Here is a 26,740-nt window from a genome sequence, read left to right as displayed (position 1 = left end):
CAACACACAAAGAACGTGTGACCTGCTGTGGATACTGCCTGGTGTGTAAGCACCCATACCCTCAGCTCATTTCCCCAACTCAGACACACACACAACCACACGTTGGTCCCAGTCACAAACAGACACACAAGCCACCTAACAGCAACCCCCTGCCATGTACACAAACACAAACTCACTTTTTACACACACACACACACACACACACACACACACACACAATCCCCAAGCTCAGGAACACACGCAAACCCATCTTGTCATTTGGTTAAATTCCACACCCAGGTAACGCCCAGACCACAAGAGTAAATCCAGATAAATAAATCATGTTCAGCACATCAATCTCAGCCCCAACCTGGCTGCCTCCTGGATACAGGTAAAGTGAAACGGGTCTTAAATATTTTACAACTGAATAAACCTGTTAGAACCGGCCGTTGGCTGCAGGCTGACAATGTCCCTCCCTCATCTTTTCATTTCTGAAAGCAGACAGCGGTGATGGCAGGTGGTGGCCAGGCAGGGCATGGCTTGCCCATGCCACACCCGCTGCCCCTCGGCCAGGGCTGTTATTCCCGAGGAGAGGGGCATTCTGTGATTTTTCCATCCAATAAATCCAGCTGCTGTTCTGATACAGGGCCCTGCATCCTCTTGTCTCTTCAGCTTTTTTCCCGAAGCCTTGGATGCCTTTTAAATGCCAATCCGTCCCTGGCAACTGTGATTTCCCAAGGCCTGTTTCACGCAGGGTTTGGATGTGTTAGAATTGAACTGTTCTGGAATGGGGGAGAAGAGACAGGCCTGGCAGTAGGGATAGGTGGGAGCAAGGGCAGCTTGTAGCTAGGGCCGAAGGGGCAGCTGGGCAGAGGGAGGCTGTGCTGGTGCCAGGCCTGCATGCCTCCAGAGAGAGGCTGGAGAAGAGGGGCTGAGGAGCCAAGGGCAGCAGAAACCAACTCCTAGGAAGTCAAAGCAGAAGGCGGGTCACAGGATTGACAAGGGGCCTCGGGTCTGAGTATGCCCAGGCAAAGGAAGCCCCGAATGAGGATGAAGCCAAGGTCTGAGACCTCCCTGAAACCTGGCATATCTGGGCCAGAGTAAAGCCCCTTACTATTGGAGCCCAGATCTCAGCATCGGGCCATGAATCTTACATGTCCCTGTCCACACTAGGCAGCCTTCTGGGCCCCCAGCAAGCAGGACCCCCTGACTCAAGCTGCATATCATTGGTTACTGGCAATGGAGAAGGACTCTGTCGGGGGGCTACAGGTAGGGAGAGGACAAACTCAGAACGTGAACAGCCAGTCCAACAAATCACCCCCAGAAATGTCTGCCTCATCTCAGAAGTTCTCCCAAGAACGTGGTTCAGGAGCATCTTAAACAGCATTAAGAAAAGCAGAATATCAACTGGTATATACAGGAGTAATGATGGTATACCTAAACAGACAAAAAACACAAAGCGAAAAACCCCATGAACGGGTGGTGGGGGGGTTGAGGGAAGACAACTGTGGCTGCCTTTGGAGACTGAGAGTATGGGTGAATTTTTTTTAATTTGTCATATTTTCCAAAAGTCTATAATAAGCCTGTCCTCCTTTTATAGTGAGAAAAAAGCTATTAAAACCACCAAGTGCCTTACAAAACCAAATATATAGCATGACTCCGTAAATGTATCATAAGTGGTTTATCATACATCTACAGAAAGCATGTTGACAGTAGTTACATACTGCTGGTGGAATTATAAAGTATTTTTTACTTTTTTCTTATATTTTTGGATATTTCTACAACCAACATATCAATAATCTGACAATTTCATTAAGAACAAAATACTTAGGACTGGGAAGTTCTTTCCGATGGCAACCCTGAGTCTCTTCTGCTGCAACTGTAGCCCATTCTCAGCCTCTTTGTGCATGTGCCCTGGGTGAGGAGGGAGAAAGGCGCGAGGACAGCCTCTCAACCAGCATACAGCCTCCCTTCGGAGACCCAAAGGCCGACATTCAATTTAGCTGCCTGCTCAGTACAGGTAGGAGGTGACAGAGGGCAGCTGAATCAGCGCCTCTTAAGAGACTAGGGGAGGCCGGGCATGGTGGCTCACACCTGCAATCCCAGTACTTAGGGAGGCGAAGGTGGGAGGATTACTTGAGGTCAGGAGTTTGGAACCAGCCTGGCCAACGAGGTGAAACCTCGTCTCTACTAAAAAAACAAAAAAATTAGCCATGGTGAGTGCCTGTAATCTCAGCTACTCGGGAGGCTGAAGCAGAATTGCTTGAACTTGGGAAGCGGAGGTTGCAGTGAGCGGAGATTACGCCACTGCACTACAGCCTGGGCGACAGAGGGAGACTCTAGCTCAAAAAAAAAAAAAAAAAAAAAAAGAGAGAAAGACTAGGGGAAAGAAGGCGGCTGTGGAGTGAGTAACTAGGGATTTAGGGCATGAGACGGCTGGGTGGGGACAGGTCAGTGTTGGCAGCAAAGTTCTGGAAGAGGCTGCCCCAGGGCAGGCGGGGTGCCCGAGCTCAGGAGGTAGGAATGTGCCTCCCGGCCAGACAGTCCAACGACTGCCAACTAGGGGAGGCCTGCGCTCCTGGGCTGGAGGGAGGCCGGCCGAGGTTGCAGGGTCCAGGCCTGGACTGGGTGAGGTGTGCACTCCCGGCCCCCTCCTTTCTCCTGCCCTAGGGCAAAGGGTAGGTCCTGACTGACCCATGGGCAGTCCTGGGGAAGAGCTCGAGACCCAGAGACTGCAGCTGAGGGGCCGCCTGGCCTCCACTTTCAATAGCCCGCAAGCGGCAGGAGTCGGGGTAGGGGTCCAGCCTCCCCATTATCCTGGAACCCAGAAGTGGCTTCCCGAGGCCCCTGCCGTGGGATTGCCGGGCTCTGTGAGCAGAGCCCGTCCCAAGGCTAACCCGCACAGGCTCTTTCATTCTCCCCAAACATCCAGGGAGTAGAAGAACGAGGCCCAAAGATGCGCGCCGCCTGGCCCGGTGATCTGCAGGCGTCGGCCGCAACGCTGGGACTGGAAGCCCCCGCGTTCCCGGAAAAAGACCCGGGATCCGCCAGGGGGCGGGGCCTCAGCACCCCGCCCCGCCCCGCGGCCCCGCGAAGCATGCCGGGCCGGGCGCTGCCATGGCGACGCGAGCAGCCCGCCCCGCCTCGCCCCCCCGCCTGGCCTCAGCGCCCCAAAGGTCCCGGGCCCCCTCCCGGCGTCGGCGTCGCCGGCCCCGACCGCGGCCTGTGGGACGCCACCGCGGAGCAGGCTCTGGCACGGCCAAGACGGTGGGCGCCGCGGGCGGGGAGCGGCGGGACCGGCAGGAAGCGCGGGCATTTGCCCTCTCGCCGCCCCTTCTCGAGGTCTGGGAGAGAGGAAAGGAAATGGCCTCGGAGGCGAGCGTGGAGCTGCCCGGGCGTCTGGCCTGACAGCTCCTACCTATGCCTTTCCTCCAGGCCCGGGCCCTCCCAGCACCGAGAGGTGGGCCAGGTTGGGGGCTGCCCTCGCTCGGATCCAGAATGTGACACACACCCCAGAAAAGATACCCCTCCCTCCCCACAGGAAGGCCCGTTTTCCTGGCTATGTTCCTCCCCGCACCTCGTGCGTCTCCACCGCGACGAGGAGGGGGCAGTTTCGTTCCTCAGGCCTGATGCCAGCCTCTGCCCACCTACACCCCAGGCATCCGTTATTGGGCAGAGAACCGGTTTCCCCTCAGCACGGCTGCCTCCCTGGTCAAAGACTCCAAAGTGCCCACAGATCTAAGCAGAAGTCCCTGCCCTCCCAGGAGACCCGGCAAGGCTAGCAGCTCCCAGGAGACCCTGAATCCCTTTGATTCCGTGTCCTGCCAGCAATGACGGGACAAGGGTAGGATGAGAGCAGACACTGACTGGGCCCGGGACAGGTGACCCTCCTCCTACGCCGAGTCCTACGTGTGAATGACTGCCCGGATTAGGTGGGCAAACAAGCCCAGATCTGTTAAGGAGTGAAGTGGCAGAGCTGGGACTCGGCCAGGCTGTGACTCCAGATGCCTGTCCACACGGAGTGGCACTCCTTACTTCCCGGCCGCCCAGCCCGGGCTGGTCCAGCCGCCGATCTCTGGCCCAGAGCAATGGCCTGGTCTCCCGTTCCTTCCTCTCCCTTCCCCCTACCACAGGCCTGGCTTCCCTTCTGAGCCGCCAATCTGCAGCCACACAAAGCCCTGTTTGTTTGCTTTCTCTGCTGCTCCCCCTGGATCCGATGTCTTTCTCAGCTACCTGCCGCCTGGCTTCCTCTCCAAGCTGCCTGCCCAGCCAGCTGAAGGGAAGGAGGGGCGGCCATTGCAGCAAGCCCCGCCTCATGGCAACCCCATCACTCCTTGAATCCACCTCCCCAGTGCAAGGGGCTCCTAGCCTGGGTGGCCTGACCTTCGACAATGGCTTTGGAGCCCCCCTCGCAGCATCTTAGAATGTAGGGTGCCAGTTGGGTGGAGCAGGAAAGATGCCTGGGGCAGGGGGAGGGGAGCTGGAGAGGCCCAGCCAGCCTCCCCTCTCCTTTTGTGAGCAAGCCTGTTTTGTTTGTCAATCAGGAAGGCTGCCCCTGCCTTCCCAGCAGCCCACTGGCTGCCAGGAGATAAGGAGATGAATGGGACCAGGAGGGCCTCATCAGAGGAGGTGGAGGAATGATGCCCTGGTTTCATGGCCCTCACCCATCCTCACTCTTTCTGGGGACTCCCAGGTATCCCAGGCACTGTGATGAGAGCTTACAGCCTGCACGGGGGCATCACATGGTGGATGCCCTCAGTGCCCACCCTGGGCAGACGCCTCTGCATGGCAGGCACCCCAGAGTGTGCAGATGTGCGCACCCATGGCAGTGTCGGTAAGCCCTACACAGCCTGAGCGAAAACAGGGCTTTCACAGGCAAAGAAAAATAAATACCCGCATTCCACACCACCTTCTCTACCTGCAGAGTGGAGTCTGCCTTCTCTCTCCTTTCAAATAAAGAAACCCAACACTGATAGGCACAGAGATATTGCAATCTTGCCTGGCTCCCTCTACCTAAGACTCTTTTATTGCACCCTGCCAAGCTGGGTGGCCCAGGGACCTCCTCCTTCCCCTTCCATCCCCTTCTATGCTGAATTTAACCTCCAGGATAAAGGCATGATTATGCCCACTTGATAGATGAGGAAAGAGGAGGTTCTAAGGGAAAAAGCCATGAAAAGAAAAACTGCTCTGGTCAGAAGCCAAGCTCATGGCTGTCTGACTGCAAGCCTTCACTTCCCACAAGGTCACAATATTATTTCATAGCCAGGAATTAACTCCCGAATGGATGAGTGACTAACATGGGGAAGGGGGTAAGCAGCAGGCAGGGCCTGGCTTTGGAGCCTGCGGATGTGATTTCTAATCCTAGCTCTGCCACTTGGTTGCTGTGTGACCTCTGGCAGATCCCTTAACCTCTCTGTGGTTCAGTTTCCTTGATAATGGATACAGGGCAGTTAATAAGACTTAGCGAGGACCACCCAATGCCTGGCACAATAGTAGGCACTCAATGCTGGCTTTTCTCCATCCCTTTCAGCATCCAAAGAGACAGATATTCATGTATTAGAGGAACCAGGCCCCTCCCACCAATGCTTTCACTCAGTTGGCCCTCCTGTCAGGAATCCCCCACCTTCCCAACCCCTATAACCATTTCTGGCCCTCTCAGGCAGAGGCCAAGGGCTGTCAAGTTCAGCTCCCCAGGCTCCTGTCCTGCCTGGGAGACCAGGTCCTCTTGGTTTAATTAGCCAGGGCAGGGGCCCCAGGGGACAGTGTCACCCCAAGGGAATAAAGCCAGCTCCGTCCACATCCTGCTGGAGTCAAGAAGAGAGCCACTCAATTCAGTCTGATTTGGCAAAACGTCTGTTTTAGTGCTATTTCGGGCCACGGTGGGGATTTTCTGTGCTTGTCTCAAAGGTATCATAAACCAGATTCCTTCCCGCCTCCCCCACCCCTATCTGTGTTTGAAATGAAAATATTGTTTTTCCTCTGCTCTCTCTCTTTTTTCCTGCTTCTCTTTCCCACCTATCAGAAGGCTGCCAATGAGAGAAAGGGAAAAGGCTGGGCCCCAGGCTGGAGGGTAGCACCTGGGGCTAGGGTGCTCCCACCGCCCACCTGGCCCTGCTGGATCCCCCAGAGAGCAACATGCTGGGGGCTGGAGTTCCCTCAAACAGACTAAAGGGTTTAGTCCTCTCTTTTGCCTTCTCCCCACCTCTGGAAGCCACTTCCTGGGCCCCCTGAGGCCAGGCCTTTTTCTGACTTCTCCTGGGACACACACCAGGTGCCTGGCAGCCTCCCCACCCACAACACACTCCTGCACTTTCTGCCTCTGAGCCTTTGCCTGGGCTGTGCCCTCAGCTGGAAAGACCTCCCCAAAGGCCCTCCCTTAAAGGAGTAGAAAGGCTCGCATCCCTCTTTCTTCCCGCTACCTTTTCCTTCATAGCTCACATTACAAATAAATCCATATCTAGGCAATCATTTCTGTAACGTCTGCTCACCTACCACGCTCTATGCTTCAAACGGGCAGGGGCTCCATCTGCTTGGCCACTGCAGCTTCCCAAGGCAGGGATCTCAACCCTCGGCACATGGACATCAGGGGCCAGCTGATGTGTGGTTCCGGGGGCTGCCTTGTGAGGTAGGATGTTTACCAGCATCCCTTGCCTTTACCCACTAGATGCCAGCAGCACCTCCCCAGCTGAGACAACCAAAAATGTCTCCTGACATGGCCCAGTGTCCCCTGAGACACAAGATCGCCCCCGAATGAGACCCACTGCTCCACAGCCTGGCACAGAGCCCCCTTGAATGAGTGAATACCCGACGACTTTACTCTTCTAATAGAACATGTGATTTTATTTTACCTCTTATCATAATCATATAGAAATTTCATTTTCCCTATCAGAACAGAAGCTTCCAGAAGACAGGCCCATATGACCTCACCTGTGCATCAATGCTATTTGCCCATAGCTATTTGCTGAAGGAATCACTATCAAAGCACCAGAGAGCACCAAACTGAAAGCCAGCTCTGGTTCCCCATCCCTGCCCACCCCAAGCCAGAATGCTGGGTGACTTTCTACAGGAGTTAATCTTCTCTGGGCCTCCTGTCTCTCCAGCTGCTATAACAATTCTTTGTCCACTTGGGCTCTGGGAGGTTTACAACTTCACATCTCTATGAAGCTGTAGCTCCTAAGAAATCTTTCAGGTGGTTTTTACTTTACATTGTCTGAGAATTCTGATTATCACTAATAGGCACAATATTTACTAAGCACACTATTCTGTGCCCAGGACAGTGGGCTTTAGAGGCCCTATCTCATTTGATCCTCTTAACAACAAAACTATGAAATAGGTACTATTACTTTTGCCTTTTGATGAAGGAGGAAATGGGCTCAGGGAGCTTGAGGAACCTGCCTAAAGACACACAGAGGCAGGCAGTCCTGCTGCCTCCAGCTGGTGAGGAGTCCTCAATCAGGAAACACTTTCTGCTTTCATACTTGAGACTGAAATTCCTTTTTTTTTTTTTTGAGACAAGGTCTCACTCTGTCACCCAGGCTGGAGTACAGTGGTACGATCATCTTGGCTCACTGCCACCTCTGCCTCCCAGGTTCAGGCAATTCTCCTGCCTCAGCCTCCTGAGTAGCTGGGATTACAGGCGCCCACCACCACGCCCAGCTATTTTTTTGTATTTTTAGTAGAGACAGGGTTTCACCATGTTTGGCCAGGCTGGTCTCGAACTCCTGGGCTCAGGTAATCCACTCGCCTCGGCCTCCCGAAGTGCTGGGATTACAGGCGTGAGCCACGGTGCCCGGCTAGGACTGAAATTCCTTCTAAAATCAAGCACACCTGGCGCCAGACAGAGGCGGACTTTCCCAGGTGAATAAGGCCTCACAGGACCTCCCCAGCATCCGGCCCCAACAGCCAAGCAGAGAAGCAGCTTTAGATTGCTATAGAAGGGTCTGATTCAAGGAGTTGGGGGGCTTTGGCACCCCTTTCTGGATGCCAAACCTCATAGAGAAGCCTGGCCAGGGTGACCTCCTCCAGCACCAAGCTGGTCCATGAGATCCTTCAGGGCAGGAATAAAAGCAACAATGGAGGAAGGGCCATGCTCTGGCACTTTCTATGTACCTGATGCTGGACTTGAACAAACAACCACCCTATGAGGTAGATTCTATCAGTTCCCCCATTTTACAGATGACAGAACCAAATAAAGGAGATAAATAACTTGGCTAAGTTCGCAAGTGGTAGACCCTAGATCTGAACCCAGGCAAAGTCCAAAATACGTATGCATATCCACTATGCTACATTAGAGCTGCAATCTCATTCATGGCTATTTTCTCAGTACCCTGGTGTTCTACACGTGATTTATAAATGAATGAATGAATGAATGAGAGTTTGTGGTTATACTGCCACTAAAGTCACAAGTTACTGGATGCTTTCCTGGGGTCCACCTATACCACTGGGGCAAAGTCCCTTTACATACAGAAACTCTGGCCAGAAAACTAGTAATTCTCACCGGCCCCATGTGTAAAAAGACTCACTCAATCCATCTGCCTTGACCTGGCTAGAAAAGAAACAAGCACCAAATTCCTCATTTTGGCCAATGTTATTACAGGTAAGGGTTAGATGTGACCTGGCATGAATGGAAGAATAATAATAGGCCGGGCATGGTGGCTCACCTCACGCCTGTAATCCCAGCACTTTGGGAGGCTGAGGCGGGTGGATCACCTGAGGTCAGCAGTTCAAGACCCGCCTGGCCAATATGGTGAAACCCCCGTCTCTACTAAAAATAAAATTAGCCAGGCATGGTGGTGCGTACCTGTAATCCCAGCTACTAGGGAGGCTGAGGCAGGAGAATTGCTTGAACCCAGGAGGCAGAGGTTGCAGTGAGCCGAGGTCGAGCCACTGCACTCCAGTCTGGGCGACAGAGCAAGACTCCTGCTCAAAAAAATAATAATAGTGATCTCTTCTACATACAAAGCATTTTAGCATAAAAATAACTGCCCAAGGCTGGGTGCAGTGGCTCACGCCTGTAATCCTAGCACTTTGGGAGGCTGAGGCAGGCGGATCATGAGGTCAGGAGTTTGAGACCAGCCTGACCAGCATGGTGAAACCCCATCTCTACTAAAAATACAAACATTAGCAGGGCATGGTGGTGCACACCTGTAGTCCCAGGTACTCAGGAGGCTGAGGCAGGAGAATCAATCACTTGAACCCGGGAGGCAAAGGTTGCAGTGAGCCGGGATCGCACCACTGAACTCCAGCCTGGGCGACAGAGCGAGACTCCATCTCAAAAAACAAACAAACGAAACAAAAAACAACTGCCTAACAGCCCAGCAATGATATCCCAGCTGAGGAAATGTGCACCAGCAACCAGGAGGGGCCTGTTACTATCCTAATTTGTTTATTTATTTATTTATTATTATTATTATTTTGAGACTGAATCTTGCTCTGCCACCCAAGCTAGAGTGCAGTGGCACGATCTTGGCTCATTGCAACTTCCGCCCCCACCCCCAAGGTTCAAGTGATCCTCCTGTCTCAGCCTCCCAAGTAGCTAGGATTACAGGCACGTGACACTACGCTTAATTTTTGTATTTTTAGTAGAGATGGGTTTCATCATGTTGGCCAGGCTGGTCTCGAACTCCTCACCTCAAATGATCCACCCGTCTTGGTCTCCCAAAGTGCTGGGATTATAGATGTGAGCCACCGTGCCCTGCCTATTATACTCATTTTAAAGGAGAGGGAAATGGAGCCCCACAGTGAGCAGCTGGTACCTGGATTTGAACCCAGGCTGGTGTGACCCCAAAGCCTGTTTATGGCCCCAAGCTACAGGACCTCCTTGCTTTCCAGATCACAAAACACAGCAACACTCACTTTTTTTTAAGACAGAGTCTCCTTCACCCAGGCTGGAGTGCAGTGGTGCTATCTTGGTTCACTGCAACCTCCACCTCCTGGGTTCAAGTGATTCTCGTGCCTCAGCCTCCCAAGTAGCTGGAATTACAGGCATGCGCCACCACACCTGGCTAATTTTTGTATTTTTAGTAGAGATGGGGTTTTGCCATGTTGGCCAGGCTAGTCTCAAACCCCTGACCTCAAGTGATCTGCCTGCCTCGGCCTCCCAAAGTGCTGGGATTACAAGTGTGAGCCACGGCGCCCCAGCTCACCTTTAGCCCGTTCACATTTTTGACAGAAGAGGAAACTGACCCTCACAGAGGGAAAGTGACTTGCCCGAGGGATGCTGCAGTTAAAACTCAACCACTTTTCCTGATTCCGAATCCAGTGCTCTTTCCCCTACGCCGACCCTATCTCGCCTTCCGGATGAGCACAGTCTCCAAGAAGGGAACTCTAGGAGGCGAACCCAAGCTCCATGGATTCTGCGTGTTCTCCCTCAAGCCCCCTGACCATGGGCCTGTAGACGCTCTGAGCATGCCCGCTGCCCCTGTTCTATCAGCTGTCTCCACGGGGTGCCTGGCTTCTCACGCCCAAGGAGTGGGTAACTTGGGTCCACAGACCATCAGTCCAAGAGCAGTCCACTCTCCCCCCATTTACAGATGAGACCGAGGCCAGAGAGGAAAGGAAGATTCCCCAGCAGTCCTGGCTCCCCACCATAGTGCCTAACACATGGCTTCCCTGCCCCTCACCCCATGCTCATCTGCTCCAACCTCCCCTCCTGCCTCTGCACAGCATTCTGGGCACCTTCTGTCCCCCAGCCTGATCACTCTGTGCAGAAAGCAGATGCTCAACTAGCCGGGCGTGGTGGTGGGCGCCTGTAATCCCAGCTACTTGGGAGGCTGAGCCAGAGAATTGCTTGAACCCGGGAGGCGGAGGTTGCAGTGAGCTGAGATCGCGCCACTGCACTCCAGCCTGGGTGACAGAGCAAGACTCCATCTCAAAAAAAAAAAAAAAAAGAAAAGAAAGAAAGAAACCGGATGCTCATCGTCCACCTGGCCCCTAGACTTCAAGGGCACGAAGCCTGGACCACAAGCTTGCTCCTGTCTGGGGCCATGCGAGCATGGAGCCGAGCAAGAGAACACTCAGGGTTGTCTGCTGGACAGACGAAGGAAGGCATGGCCTATGGTGGTGGGAGCCGATGCGCCTGGCTGCTTTCCTTCCTGGCCCTAAGCAGACTCTTCATACTCTCCAGCAGCAGCAGCAGGAACTTCTCCCCCGCTCCTTGTCGTCCCCCTACTTCCATCTCTCCCTGTCCCTGCTCACCACTCCCCAGGTCCCCCACCCCCATTCCACCTCTCTGCCCTCATGTTTTTCTCTTCCCCATCTCTCCCCTCCCCAGCTCTGTCCCTCCCCACCACACACACACACACACACACACACACACACACTTCACATGGGTTCAAGAACCAGTGGAGCAAAATCTGTCCTTTGCCAGCCAAGCCCCAGCCTGTACCTCCAGCCCTGCCTCCCACCCTGCCTCCCCCTCCCTGGTGTCACATTCCAATCTCAGATCCCCAGTGACCCACCAGGAACAGGGCACAGCTCTGCCTCAATCACTGGGGAACAGGACGAGCCAGTTTCTCCCAGCCCCCTCAGGAAGCAGCCTGGGGAAGCTGCCCACCACCCCCCCCTGCCCCCCCACCCCACCAAGCCCCTCACCCCACTCATCTAAAGGCTGACAGCATAAGATCCACACAGACCTGAGCATGCCCTTCCTAAGGATCAAAGGGGCACATGGGAGACAATGTCGGGGTTCTCACACTCTCCACCTCACCTGGCCCTCCTGCCAGGAAGCATTTCTGAGCGTCCTGTGTTCTAGGCCTCGCCCTTGGCACTGGGCGGGAGAGAGCAAGGAGACGTGATTTCAGGCCTCGATGCTCCAGCCTCATGGGGAGGACAGACACTGGCAGAATTGCCGATAATTCCGTGATAAACACTACGCCACGAGTATAGACAAAGGGAGATGACTCATTCTGCCTCGGAGGTCAGAGGAGGAGGAAACAGGACGTCTGTTTTGGTCTGGGGCGTCAGGGAGGAAGGTGAAGGGCATCCCAGGTGGAAGGAACAGCCCAGCCCGATGCACAGAGGCAAGGATGCACATGGCTGCACCTTAACAAGGAGGTGCCAGCTGTGGCTGGAGGGGACAGGACTCAATGAGGACAGGGCAGGCAGAGGACACCAGAAATGGCCCTGGGCAGCATGGGAAGAACTACAGATGTGACCTTTATTCATAAGGCAGCAGGAGCCACTGGAGGTTATCTGCTAGGTTTAGAATGATCGCTGTGACAGTGCTGCTGGCCAGCGCCTGGGAGGGGACAGGATGGAGGCAGGGAGGCTAGTGAGGAGGTCCCAGCAACAGCCCAACCTCTTCCGCCACCATTCTTTCTGAGCCAAGTCCTCCCCTCTTGGCTACAGCACACAGGCCACATCCCTTCCAGCCTCCAAAGACTTGCTCTGCTCACTGTGTTCCCTCTGCCAGGAATGCTCCCTCTCATTCTTACCTCGCCGTGCCTGAAGCACCTGCTCAAAGGCCCCTCCTCCAGGAAGCCTCCAGCTCTGGTCGAGGCCTTGGCTATGAGCTGGGTCCCAATCACCCACTGGGCTGTGACCTTCTTGTGGTCAAGTGCAAGGGATGCTTCCTGCTTGGACCCCGACATTAAGCACAGAACTTTGGAAACAGTGGGTCCTTGGAAAATCCCTGTTCCCTTGGGCCCAGCGCCCAGGTGCCTCTCCCACAGAGATGTTGCTGTGTGCACACCGTTGCTGTGGCACCTCCTCCCTCCCTGTGGAGCCACACATTGGATAGGGGAGGAAAAAGACACCCATGCCATGGCCACAGGCAGCTGTTAAAAGCAATGCATTTCAAACATGGGCTGCCATGGAGATAGAATAGCAATAATAATACAATAATGACAGCAGCAATCAGCATTTATTGGCATAAGCACTGCTCTAAACTTCATATGGATTAACTCACTGCCTCTTCACTTCAGTACCGTGAGGTCTGTACTATTATTCTCCCGATTGTAAAGATGGGGACACTGAGGCACAGAGAGGTAAATGGCCTGTTCGGTATGTGGTGGACAGGGAGGGAGCCGAGGGAACTTTTACTTTTACTACATATATTTCTGGCTTATTTGCATTTTTCACCCAAGTATCCAAGTGTTACTTGAGTAGTTTAACATGGGAGGAATTATTAGGGTTGCAATTAACATTTGTTGCATGAGTAGATGGCAAATTCATTTCCTAGGCTTGTTTTTTTCAAATTCTGGGTATGACCCATCAGTGGATTGCAAAATTAATTTCGTGGGTAGCAAGCAGTAATTAAAAAAAAAAACCAAATACACTAGAACAAAAAGTATTACAGACCAGCGGACACAGTAAGGGAGTTATTTCAGTAAACTTTTGTTTCAGCTATATACAGTGTGACCTGTGTAGTTACCTACAATGTATTTCTCACTATAGGTCACGGGCAAGAGTTTGAAAGCCATTGGTCTAGGCTTGGGAGTCTAAAGAGGAGTAAGGCTGGGTGCAGTGACTCACTCCTGTAATCCCAGCACTTTGGGAGGCCAAAGAAGGAGGATCGCTTGAGCCCAGGACTTCAAGACCAGCCATGGCAAGACCCCTGTCTCTAGAAAAAAAAAAAAAAAAATTAAAATTAGCTATGTGTGGTGTCGGGCGCCTGTGATCCCAGCTACTCAGGAGACTGATGCCGGAGGATAGCTTGAGCCCTGGAGGTTGAGGCTGAAGTGAGCCGTGTCTGTGCCAAGGCACTCCAGCCTGGGCCACACAGCAAGACCCTGTCTCAAAAATAAAGAGGAGTAAGACAGGGTCCCTGCCTACGAGAGCCCCACAGTCTAGTGGAAGAGAAAGGCAGCTCCAGTACCCGAGTTCCCTTTATCTCCGCAGAAGCCAGAGGGATGCTAGGCTGGCGGGAAAGGTCCTATTTTGCCCACTCCACAGTTGGCTTCTGGGGCCTGGATCTTGCCTTGATACATTCTCCTCCTCTCCAAGGCTTTTGCTTGTGAGAGGTTTTGCCAGAGTTATGGGGCTGAGCCTGCCCTGAGATCAGAATGATGTGTCCACTTCTGTGTCATGCAAAAGGCCACTTCTCCTTGCTCCTGGGCCCTGAATATACCGACTTGCCTGTCAAGAGGGGGAGGGGTGGGAAACTAGAAGATTCCTTTCCAGCTTCTAGATCCCGAGGGCCACGTCCCAGTGAAGCCTCTGAAAACCCAGCTGTGTGGTCAGCAGGGAGGGGCCACCATTCAGTCTGCAGCGAGGGCTGCCCCCCACCTGGGGTGGGCCTGACCCTGAGCAGAGCGAGGTCTGTATGGAGAACGGAGGGGGGCAAGGGCAGGAAGAGAAGCAGAGCCCCCAGCTCGGGGCTCCCATCACGCTGGCGCCTCCACATCAGAGCTAGCCTAACCCACCCCCGCCTCTCCTCCCAGGGCAGCAGACAACTAAAAAAAGATAAAATAAAAAGAAGTAATTCCCCTGCTCTGACGTCAGCGCGAGGTCTTAACAGCCCAGCAGCGGCATGAAACTGGATTGCAACCAGATGTAATGCCCTTGAATTCTCAACACACTACTGCATTGGAAAAGACATAAAAGGGGGGCGGTGGGCAGTATTGGTGGGAGGAACCGTGCAGGTCCCGAGTGGGTCCCTGAATCTGGGCCCGCCGAAACCGCGGGGAAGGCGGCGCGGGAGGGAGTGCGGCGCGCGGAGCAGCGCCCGGCCGGCTCCGCCATTCAGGCGCGCGCGGCCTCCCCTCCCCCAGCCCCCACCGGCGCATTGTTACACTCGCTCCCATCCATTCAGAGCCCGAGGCCCGCCGCGCTCCCGCCAGCCCGGGCTCCGCGCAGGAGAACACCGCTGCAGCCCGCACTCCGGCCCCTGCGTGGACTGGATAACGACCAAGAGCGCCAAGAAGGAAAACTGCTCGCTGGGAAAACGGGCGCCCCAGGAAGCTGGGGCCGCGACGGCCTAGGGCCTGGCTGGTGTTTCGCTTCCCCTCCGCCCCACCACGGAGGCCCCTGGCGCGACCAGGCTCCAAATGTCACCCTCGCGTCCTGCCACCCCTTGTCCCCGCCGCACTCGGCCCCCATGTCCTCCTCCCGGGTTCCCTGCCTTCAAGGCGTGTGAGGGGGGGCCGGCCTCGAAAAGGGCGGCGGGCTGCGCCGCTGTCTGTGGGGCGCCAGGCTCGCGTGTCCGGGGCCCCCGCCCGTGACGTCATCCCCGAAGGGCCCGTGCCTCCCGGGCCTGGCCGCTACAGAGCTCCCCAGGTCGCGGGAGCCGCTTCCTGCCCGGCCTCGGGGCCTGCGCACAGGCCCCGGCGCCACTGCCCGGGTGGGGACACCGCAGAGAGCCCGCGCACCCCATCTCGCCACGCACGGCCTTCGCCGCCCCTCCTGGCCCTGACTCCCACGCGACGGCCACGCCGGGCCCGGGTCACGCATGGGGAAGTTAGCTCCCCGCCCCCCACATCGGACGCACTCACAAAGCTCACCTCCGCCCCCGGCGCCGCGTGAATGCCCCCCACGTCCCCACCCCACGCTCCGCAAACACTCCGCGCCTCGGCGCACGCAGAGCCCTTGCCACACTCGCCCCTCGCGCCCCCATGCCCCCACCCGACCTCAGCTGGCCGCACATCCCCCAGAAGACCCTCAGCCGCGGCGCAGGGCGCCCCCACCCTGCAGCTCCCCAGACGTCCATCCGGTGACCTCTCGCACCCCCCACACCACACAAAGCAAGGACCCCGCGGACCCCACATCTCCACCCACCGCGCGCGCTCGGCCCCCGAACCCGCCTTGGCTCATCATCCGGCCCAGGATCCCGACGCCTCGCGCCGCCCCCGCCCCGGGGCAGCGTCCACTGCGCCCCCCGCGCCCCGGCGCTCGCTGCTCACCTTGGCGCCCGCGCTCACTCGGGGGCCCTGGGTCTGCCGCTGCGACTTTGCGGCCCGGAGGCCTGGGTGGCCATGGGGGTCGGGGAGCGGCGGCCCGGCCGGCCCGCGGCCAGGCAGGAAGGAGGGTGGGCCGCGGCGCCCCCTCCTCGCGCCGGCGCTCGGGCCGCGGGCAGGGCGGCCTGCTCGGCTCGCCTCTCGCCCTCGCTGCACTCGCTCTCCCACTCGTCTCTCGGAGCCCAGCCGCGGGCGGGGGCGGCGCCCGGGGGCGTGGGGAGCGGGTGGCGTGGGGACCGGGCCCTGGCCGAGCACCCGGCCGGGCCTCCTGGTGTCCGCGGGTGCCGCGGGGAAATGCGATCCCCTCCGCACAGGAAGAGCGGGCGGGCGGGCGACGCGCGGGGGGAGAAGGAGAGCGAGAGCGCGAGGAAAAAAGTTCCCGGGCGGCCTGGCTGCGCTCGCTCGCGGCCCCGGGCGCCAGGTGGGCCGTGCGCGCCCCGACAGCACCCCCTGGCGGTCCGCGCGCCCTACTGCGCGCCCCCCGCCCGCCGGCCTGCGGGAGGGGGCCTCTGCGGTGGGATCCCGGTGCGGCCTGGGAGGACTCTAGCGTCCAGCTACAGGAGCTTCCAGCGTCAGGCCAGGCCCCCACCCTCACCCCACCATTAGCCCTCACCTGTGCCCACTTCTTTACAGTTTGAGAAACATTTTCGATTTCAAAACTCCATTGGCTTCATGTAAACTTCATTTACTGGGCACCTGGCACCTTGCTGAGTCTTGAGGAATCAGCAGAGACAATGCGGTCCCTGCTGTCATGGAGCTGGCATCCTGGTGGGAAGAGACAGACAGCAAACAAATGCTTAGATACATGACGAAGATAATTTTAGAGCAGTAAGTGCTAAGAAGAAAATTAGCAGGTGAAGTGACTGCTAGGGCTCTTTGGCTGGGGGAGAGAGAAGGAGGCCTGTCTGTGCAAAGATCTAAATAGCAAGAGGAACCGCCATGGGTAGAGTCTGGGAAGAGCATTTTGTTCTTTTAGAGGCAGGGTCTTGCTGTGTTGCCCAGGCCGAACTTGAATTCCTGGCCTCGAACAGTCCTCCCACCTCAGCCTTCTGAGTAGCTGGGACTACAGGGGTCTGTCCTCCTGGGAAGAGCGTACTTGGCAGAAAGAACATCAAGTGCAAAGGTCCTGAGGCAGGAGAGAACTTGGTAAGTGGAATTGTGAGGAGGCCGTGAGCAAGGGGACAAGTAATGGGCACACTGAAGTCAGAGCCATAACAGGAGGGCCAGAGCCTGCAGGGCTGCAGAGAGCCCAGTGAGGAATTTGTTTGCAATTCTAGTGCAAGGAAGGTGGCCACTGGCAGACTTTAAACAGAGGCATGTTGAATGAGTGAGTCCTTGCATGAAACAAGTTACAGACCTCTGAGCAATTTCACGCCTAGGTCTCTACTTGCCATAGCTCAGGTGGGAGCTCACTGCCACCTGCTTGGGAAGCCTCTCAGCCCCACCCAGCCTCTAGGGTCTGTGGGACATGACTCTATTAATAGCCCCATCAAAGCCTCCCTCATTTGCCCTTTGGTTGGGCAGAGGGGAGCTGGTCAAGGCATCAGAGCTTGTGGGTGACCTGGGACAAGTGAGTCCCTCATCTGCAAAATAAGGTATTGTGATAGGTGGGGGGCCCTCACTCTGTCCCAGGCCTGCTGTGCCCCTTCTGTGCATGGTCTCGTTAGATCCCAGTGCCCCCTCTGTGAGGTCGGCTCAATCATGTTTTGTGGATGAGGAAACAGGTGCAGGGTGGTGAAGTCCCCTCTCCAGGTTCTCAAGCTACAGGACAGAATCAACACAGGTCCCCACAGTCCTTCCTACTGGACTTGGCTACCCGTCTCCCAGGGTGAATGTCAAGAGCAAGACAGAGCTGGATCCCAGTGTGAACTGTATCGTTTTAAGCTTGTTTTAAGCACAGTTTCTGGATGACAGATCTGGTTTATATTTATTTATTTATTTATTTATTTATTTATTTATTTTTGAGACAGAGTTTTGCACCTATTGCCCAGGCTGGAGTGCAATGGCACGATCTTGGCTCACCACAACCTCTGCCTCCCAGATTCAAGCAATTCTCCTGCCTCAGCCTCCCAAGTAGCTAGGATTACAGGCATGCACCGCCACACCCAGCTAATTTTGTATTTTTAGTAGAGACAGGGTTTCTCCATGTTGGTCAGGCTGGTCTTGAACTCCTGACCTCAGGTGATCCGCCTGCCTCAGACTCCCAAAGTGCTGAGATTTCAGGCATGAGCTACCACGCCTGGCAAATCTGGTTTCTAAATGTGGCTCCTCTGTGCCCAGCTGGGTGGCTTTGGGCAAACTACTTGCTGAGCCTCAGTTTCCTCATCTGTAGAATGGGGATAATAGTACCTACCTCATGGGTCTGTTGAGAGGATTGAATGAGGTACATGTGGAAAGCATTTAGCTCACAGCCTGGCATGCAGTAAGTGCTGTTACTGCTTTAAGATGCTGGATTAATGGGAACAGTCTCTGTCATCCATCTAGGGCCCCCAATCTCCACCCCGAGCTGGTCTCCTGCCCTCCCTGCCTTACCTTAACCTGCTCCTGAGTGGAGCCTAAGGGAAGGCTGGTTCTAGGGACCCCAACGGGAGGCAAGACAAGGAGGCCTTGCTGGGATATTTCTGGTTCCCACACAGGGGTCTCCAAGACTAGCTTCTCCACCTGGAGAGTGTGGGAGACCAGCTGGAACCCCAAGGAAAGTCAATTTTCTGGCCTTGGAATTAGGTATTTTTTGTTTTGAAAATTCTTTGGTATCAAGTTTACATGACTGGGGGCACTGGACCCTGTACGCAGAGCCTGGCCTCTTTGGGAGCCATAGCTCTGGCACCACTCAAGGAAGCACATTTGTTGAAGGGACTAGCATTCCTGGATGTCAGTTCAGCGAAGGGTTGGAGGAGGTGGCGATTGAGCCAGACCTCAGAGGATGGGCAGAAAGGGAGCCCTGGGTCGCAAAGGGGATGGGTGTCCCAGAGAGTGAGAGGAGGAAGGAATATGCAGGCAGATGGAAGAGGGTGTGCGGACAAGGTACTAACAACTGCCTTTGTGTGTGAGTGTGAGTGTGTGTGTATGTGTGTGTGAGACAGGGTCTCACTCTGTTGCCAAGGCTGGAGTGCAATGGTGCAATCATAGCTGACTGCAGCCTCAAACTCCTGGATTCAAGCAGTTCTCCCACCTCAGCCCCCTGAGTAGCTGGGACCACAGGCATACACCACTATGCCTGGCCAATTTATTTTTTATAGAGATGGCATCTTGCTATGTTGCCCAGGCTGGTCTTGAATTCTGGGCTTAAGTGATCCTCCTGCCTTGGCCTCCCAAAGTGCTGGAATTACAAGTGTGAGCCACCATGCCTGACCAGAACTGCCACTTTTGAGTACCTACTGTGTGCCAGGTGCCTAGGGATGTTGTAACAAATTCCACAAGTGACTTAAAATAACACAAATTTATTTATTTATTTATTTACTTATTTATTTATGACAGAATCTTGCTCTGTTGCCCATGCTTGAGTGCAGTGGCGCAATCTTGGCTCACTGTAACCTCTGCCTCTCGGGTTCAAGTGATTCTCGTGCCTCTGCCTTCCAAGTAGCTGGGACCACAGGCACATACCACACCACCATGCCTAGCTAATTTTTGTATTTTTTGTGGAGAGTGGGTTTCACCATGTTGCCCAGGCTGGACAGATTTATTCTTTTTTTTTTTTTTTTTTTTTTTTTTTTTGAGACAGAGTTTTGCTCTGTCGCCCGGGCTGGAGTGCAGTGGCGCAATCTCGGCTCACTGCAAGCTCCGCCTCCCGGGTTCACGCCATTCTCCTGCCTCAGCCTCCGAGTAGCTGGGACTACAAGCGCCCGCCACCGCGCCCGGCTAATTTTTTGTATTTTTTAGTAGAGACGGGGTTTCACCGTGGTCTCGATCTCCTGACCTCGTGATCCGCCCGCCTCGGCCTCCCAAAGTGCTGGGATTACAAGCGTGAGCCACCGCGCCCGGCCGACAGATTTATTCTTTACAGTTCTGGAGGTCAGAACTCCAAAATCAGTTTCACTGGGCTAAAGCCAAGGTGTGGGCTAGGCTAGCTCTCCTGGCGCCTCCAGGAGAGAATCTGTTCCTTGCTTTTTCCAGTTTCTGGAGGTTGCCTGTGTTTCTCGGCTTGTGACCCCTTGGTGACCTCCAGAAGCTAGAACAGGCAAGAAAACAATTGCTTCCATTGTCCCAGCTCCTACTTCCTCCCTTGACCTTCCTGCCTCTGCTCATGAGGACCCTTGTGATTCCATTCCGGGCCACCTGGATAATCCAGGCTAATCCCTCCATCTCAAGAAGACTCTTAATTTATTTAATCACATCTGCAAGGACCCTCTGAATGCTGCCTTGCCACAACTCATTTTACAGATAGGAAAATCAAGTCTCAGAGAGGTGAAGTCACTGATCCAAAGTCACACAGCAGGTGAGTTTAGTCACCCATTTCATGCATGGAGAGCCCACTGTGGGTCAGACACTGGGTTAGACCCTGGGTTGCAATGTGAAAGTTACCCGTTAAGACTGCTGTGGTGCCCAGGCATGCAGAGTAATGACCTAGTCCTGTCAAGGAATTAGGGAAGGCTTCCTGGAGGAGGTGATTGGTGAGTTGAGCTTTCAAGAGTGATTTTCCTCTGCCTGCTTTAACCAGGGGAGGCTTCTGAACAAACGAGGGCCCTTCCAGAGGAGGACAGCTATAGGCCTAACCATCCTGAGACTGCTCTGAATGATGCTGGCTGAGAGGGCTCAGTCTTCTCAGAAGAGAACTAGGAACTGATCAGGGATCACTGTCAGCAGAGCTAGCCCCAAGATACTTCTTCTGCTGACCCTGCTTGTCATCCTTAGTTGCACACATGTAGGAGGGTGAGCAGGGGTGTGCACGCTGTGCAATGCAGAGGCCCAGTAAAGTCAGTGTTGGGGCAGAGTCTCAAACTTGCAGCTCAAAGGCCGAACTCAGGCTGCTAGGTTTGTTTTGATTGGAAAGCAGAGCAAAAAGTGAAAATTTTGAAGTTGACATACATTGCCAGGTGCAGTGGCTCATGGCTGTAATTCCAGCACTTTGGGAGGCCAAGGCCGGAGGATCACTTGAGCTCAGAGTTCGAGGCTAGCCTGGGCAACACAGTGAGACCTCATCGCTACAAAAAAATAAAGTTTTTTTTTTTTTTTTTTTAAATTAGCCAGGTATAGTGGTGCATGTCTGTAGTCCCAGCTACTTGGAAGGCTGAGGTGGGAGAATTGCTTGAGCCAGGGAGGTCAAGTCTGCAGTGAGCCATGACAGTGCTACTGCACTCCAGCCTGGAGGACAGAGTGAGACCCCGTCTCAAAAAAAAAAAATAAGAAAAAGAGAGAAAGGGAAGAAAGAAAAGAAAGGAAAGAAAGAAAGAGAAAGAAAGAAAAGAAAAGAGAAAGAAAGAGAAAGAGAAAGAAAATAAATATCTTTAAGGAATCTAGGTTCTTGGGGGCCCCACCACTACCTATTGTTCTATACCCTCATTTAAATCACCTGGCTGACCAACCCCCCAGCACACCCCAAAACACACACACACACACACACACACACACACACACACACACACACAGCCTTGGGTTTCAGACACTTTCCCCCCAGGGTTCTTAACACTCACATCTGTGTGGCCTTGAACTTCCTGTCTGTTTTCTCATAGGTCAAAAGGAGATCATGTTTCCTGCCTGGAGGAGAGGCCCTGGTGGGCTGGAATAGGGGAAAGCGGAGGGGGTGTATTTCAGGATAGAATCCTGCACCCTGCCAGGGACCAGGCTTATCCTTGGCTCACTCAATAGGATGCAAGGGCGTTTACTGTGGCCAGGTGATTCCCGCAGCCGCTGTCTCACTAGGTAGACACCCGCATTTCAATAGCCTCCTTGTTCAGATGAGGAAACACACTTAGGGAATGAAGTCACTTGCCCAAGATCACACAGTCATACTTAGAGTAGGGATTCTCCTGGCCTGAGCTCCTACCCACGCTGCCGTCGCGCCTCCTCTGCGATGAAAACTGGATGGAGGCACCGGGCTGTTCTTACAGAGCCCAGGCAGAGTGTGAGTGTGCAGCAGGACTCCCATTAGCAAGCACGTAGCTAGTACTTATTTGGCACCTACTATGTGCATTTCAGTCTTATTATCTCCATTTTGCAGAGAACATAGAGGCCTAGAGAGGGGAGGAAACTCTCCCAGAATACCTTCTTCTGTGTAGGTAGCTGTCAGCCAGGCTCTCTGCTTAGACAGTAACAGAGGAATGAGATGGAAAATCAGAACTCCTGCCCCAGCTCTGCCACCGTGCCACCAATAGCACGGCCTTGAGTACCTCCTCACCCTCTTTGAGACTCCGGTTTCTAACAGGAGGAGTGTAGCAATCCATGCCTCCTGGGCTTATGAGGATTTAAAACAGTTCAACATTGTAGAACTCTGGACCACCAACTGTTGCTGCTCCCCCTCACCCCATCAGCCTCCAGCACTTCTACAGAGAAGACAAATGTGAATGTGAACCTTTCTTTTGTAGGTCTTGTGAGTGCCCAGGGCCCTGTGGCAAGAAGCCTCTGCCAGGGAAAGGGATGCGGGGAAGTGGAGGCAGTGATGGGGAAGCAGAGCCAGGAGAGACCCTTGGGCTTCCTTCCTTCAAGGCCGCTGGTCTCTAGCAGAGAGAAGAGAGGGAGCAGGTGAGAGCCCCGCTTAGCTCCAGGCAATTTTTTTTTTCAGACAGGATCCCGCTCTGTCACCCAGGCTGGAGTGCAGTGGCACAATCATGACTCACTGCAGCCTCAACCTCCCAAGCTCAAGCAACGCTCCCATCTCAGCCTCCCAAGTTGCTCAGACTACAGGTGCACGCTATCACGCCCAGCTAATTTTTGTATTTTTTGTAGAGATGGTTTTTTGCCATGTTGCTCAGGCTGGTCTTGAACTCCTGAGTTAAGTGATCTGCCTTGCCTACCTTGGCCTCCCAAAGTGCTGGGATTACAGGCATGAGCCACTGTGCATGGCCAACTCCAGGCAAATTTGATCACCACAGAGAGGGGAATTCTGTCCAGTTCCAGGGATGCCCCTTAAGGGGTCCCAGACCAGCTGGGCCAGAGCCAGACAGGCCTCACTAAGATCTTCCATTCATTCATTCAATACATATTTATCGAGCCCAACCTCATTCTTTTTTTTTGTTTTTGTTTTAGTTTTTTGGGATGGAGTCTCGCTTTGTTGCCCAGGCTGGAGTGCAGTGGCACAGTCTTGGCTCACTGCAACCTCCGCCTCCCGGGTTCAAGCAATTCTCTGCCTCAGACTCCTGAGTAGCTGGGATTACAGGCGCCTGCCACCACGCCCGGCTAATTTTTGTATTTTTAGTAGAGACGGGGTTTCAGTATGTTGGCCAGGCTGGTCTTGAACTCCTGACTTTGTGATCCACCCGCTTCGGCCTCCCAAAGTGCTGGGATTACAGGCATGAGCCACTGCGTGCAGCCGAGCCAAACCTCATTCTAGATTCCATCTCCAGGAATAATGATGTGGGACCCACCACACAGCCCCCACAGTCTGGCAAGTGAGAAAGACATTGAACCCACTCTAAAGGAGGGTCTCATTATCCCAAGAAAAAGACCACTTTGACCACAAGTCAAAGCTCTGGGAACCAACATTTCTTAGTAATTGGGGAAAAAAATGTTTAGTTGGAATTTTGTTTTGAAAAATGAAATTTAAACTATGAAAATATCCACATTTTATCTCCCACAAACAACATTTAGGTTAATATGCTAATTCTTAGATTAATGTGCTAATACTTAGTGTTATGGTTTGACTGTCCCCTCCAAAACTTATGATGAAATTTATTTATTTATTTAATCTTTTTTTTTTTTAGATGGAGTTTTGTTCTTGTCACCCAGGCTGGAGTGCAATGGCATGATCTCGGCTAACTGCAACTCCTGTCTCCTGGGTTCAAGCAATTCTCCTGCCTCAGCCTTTTGAGTAGCTGGGATTACAAGTGCCCACCCCTACACCCAGCTAATTTTTATATTTTTAATATAAAATAGAGACAAGATTTCACCATGTTGGCCACGATGGTCTTGAACTCCTGACCTCAAGTGATCCGCCCTTCCTGGCCTCCCAAAGTGCTGGGATTACAGTGGTGAGCCACCATGCCCGGCTGACTTATGATGAAATTTAATTGCCATTGTGAAGGTATTAAGAGGTGGGACTATTAAGAAGTGATTAGGGGCCAGGCACGGTGGCTCACGCTTGTAATCCCAGCACTTTGGGAGGCTAAGGTGGGCGGATCACGAGGTCAGGAGATCGAGACCATCCTGGCTAACACGGTGAAACCCCGTCTCTACTAAAAATACAAAAAAAAAATTAGCCGGGCGTGGTGGCGGGTGCCTGTAGTCCCAGCTACTCGGGAGGCTGAGGCAGGAGAATGGCGCAAACCCGGGAGGCGGAGCTTGCAGTGACCTGAGATTGCGCCACTGCACTCCAGCCTGGGCGACAGAGCGAGACTCCGTATCAAAAAAAAAAAAAAAAGAAGTGATTAGGTCATAAAGGCAAAACCCTCATGAATGGATTAATCTCTTTATTGAAGGAGTGAGCTCATTATCAAGATACTGGATTTATTGTAAAAGTGAGTTCAGCTCTCTCTTGCTCACTCTCTAATGCTCTCTTGCCCTTCTGCCTTCCACCATGGGATGATACAGCATGAAGACCCCCACCAGATGCTAGTGCCATACTCTTGGACTTCCCAGTCTTCAGAAGCATGAGCCAAATAAATTTCTATTGTTTACAAATTACCCAGAGTGGTATTCTGTTTTAGCAGCAGAAAATGGAGCAAGACAATTAGAGTACAAAAAGTTCATTTGAGTAGGCATAGTTCTTCCCACAAAATTGCCTGATGGTCCTTACTAGAACCTTCTGGGTCCTAACAACCAGAATGCTTCATCACATCCCCCTGAGTTCTTTGGGCCACTCTGAGTTCTATGACATTCACATCATTTTCTTCCAAAGCACAGGTTCATCTTTCTTCACATTGGGGGTTTTCATTATTTAGACAGGGCTGACCCAGCCAGATAGATAGATCCTTGGTTTGTCAGCCACTGTGTGCAGAACCCAGGAGCTCTCCAACATAACTCTCATCAACTTCAAGAAATTCTACAACTTTGAAGATTTCCTTTGCTACCAGCTTGCATAAGAAGACCTGACAGACAGAAGAGATGCAGATGGGGGGGTGGACAGATTCTGGTGCTAGGCAGGGTGAGAGGCTTGACTGGGAACGAAGTAAGTGGCCAGGACAGTACTAAATATATTTATGTTTTAACAACTCTTAACTTCCAACTCGGATAATGAATGCTCAGCTATGGGGCACCCTAATCATACAATTAACCATGTCAGCCCAAGATCTCTTGCATCTGGAGTTAGCGAGGGATAAAATTTCATCTTGTTTAAGCCGGTGTTATTGTGGATCTCTGTTATAAAGCCTCCATCCTACCTCATACATCTAGTCTTTTGGTAGTAATTACAATCAATTTTCCTGTGGGAACCGTTCTTTCCCACTTATGGCCCATGTGGTTCAGGCTGGGCTGTCCCTACCTCTAGGCTGCAGAGATTGTCATGTGACTCAGGTTTGACCAAACTGCCCCATTTGCTTGGCCACAGGGATTGGTTCAGGGATGGTTCGAATGACCTAAGCCCTCCAGGAGTTTTGCTGGAAGCATTGAGCTTTGCTGGAGCCTCCAGGGGTAGTTGTTGAGACTGTGGGTCTGAAAACAGAGCCAATGGGGAAGAATGAGGAGTTGAGAGACATGGAGATACCCTCTGGGCACCTGGATTCAGCTGTGCCTGAAGCTTGGAAACCCCAGGACTTTAAGTCACTTGAGCCAATGCATTCACCTTTTATCATAAACCAGTTTGAGCTGGTTTTCTGTCACTTGCCTGAAAGAGAACTGAGTCTTTACATAGAGAAGAAAAATTTGGAATGGGGAGAAAAGGAGAATGAGCACTGTCTTCAAAGATCTAAAGGGCCGCCTGGGCCTTGTGTGATCACACACAGACTGTGTGGTTCCAGTGGGCAGAGGGACTGGACCAGGCTTCTGGCTCTTTATGAGGAACTTTCCCACAATTAGAGCTGTTCAAAGAGGGCCTAGGCAAGTTCAAGAGAGAGAGGAAGCTTCCCGTCTCTGGGGGTATGCAAACAGAGCCAGGATGTGGTGAAAGGAACTCAGGCTGACTAAGAGGACACAGATCCTGTAATTTGTGAATGTGACTTAGTACCTCCAACCAGCTTTCATGTAGAGCTGGAGAATATCAGTCACACCCAATCTTTATAAAATACTTAAGATATTCAGGAAGGTATGGAAAATAATTCACTGATCACCCCTGCATTCACCACTGTCAGCTCAAGAAATAAAACCACCAGGACAGCCGAGCTGCTGACCACAGACCCCTCCACCCTCCTGTCCCCGCCGCTGGTCATTAAGCTTTGACTACCCATGCACAGTCCTAAGGGATATATACTTCAGAGGTCTTTTTTAAATAGAGGGGTTAGAATTGCCATGCTTTCAGGCCCTACAGATTTTTTGTTATTACCAGTGGTGGAAATAAAAGTGCTTAGCTACTAATAAAACACGTGTTTTCTTTCTTTTTTAATAATAGAAAAGTATGACAAGAGCAGTCCCTGAACAGTTTTTCATCTTGTTTGTATAAAAGCCATTTCCTCCCCTCCCCTCCCCACCCCCGCCACCCAGCCTCCCGCACCTCGCTGTTCCCAGCTCTGGATTCCATCTCTGGGCTCTATTCCCTGCTGATAATCACAGTTCCAGGATTGAGACTGAGATAAGGCGTATCAAGCACTTTGCACATTCCCTGGCATGTAGTAAGCACTAATTTT

General features: G+C 53.3%; 1 protein-coding gene across 1 annotated transcript in view; it reads right to left on the bottom strand.

The window, feature by feature from the left end:
• RAI1 (retinoic acid induced 1) overlaps positions 1-16,215 on the bottom strand; it is a 131,271-nt gene extending 115,056 nt beyond the window's left edge. The window contains exon 1 of the mRNA XM_055241589.2: positions 15,819-16,215. The gene's annotated coding sequence lies outside the window, so the exon portion shown is untranslated. The remainder of the gene's footprint in view (positions 1-15,818) is intronic.
• Between the last annotated feature and the right edge of the window lie 10,525 nt (positions 16,216-26,740).

The sequence above is a fragment of the Symphalangus syndactylus genome, chromosome 14 (genome assembly GCF_028878055.3).
Source record: "Symphalangus syndactylus isolate Jambi chromosome 14, NHGRI_mSymSyn1-v2.1_pri, whole genome shotgun sequence".
NCBI classification, from domain to species: domain Eukaryota; kingdom Metazoa; phylum Chordata; class Mammalia; order Primates; family Hylobatidae; genus Symphalangus; species Symphalangus syndactylus.
The sequence above is the reverse complement of the archived record's forward strand: the minus strand, read 5'-3'. Positions and strand labels throughout refer to the sequence as shown.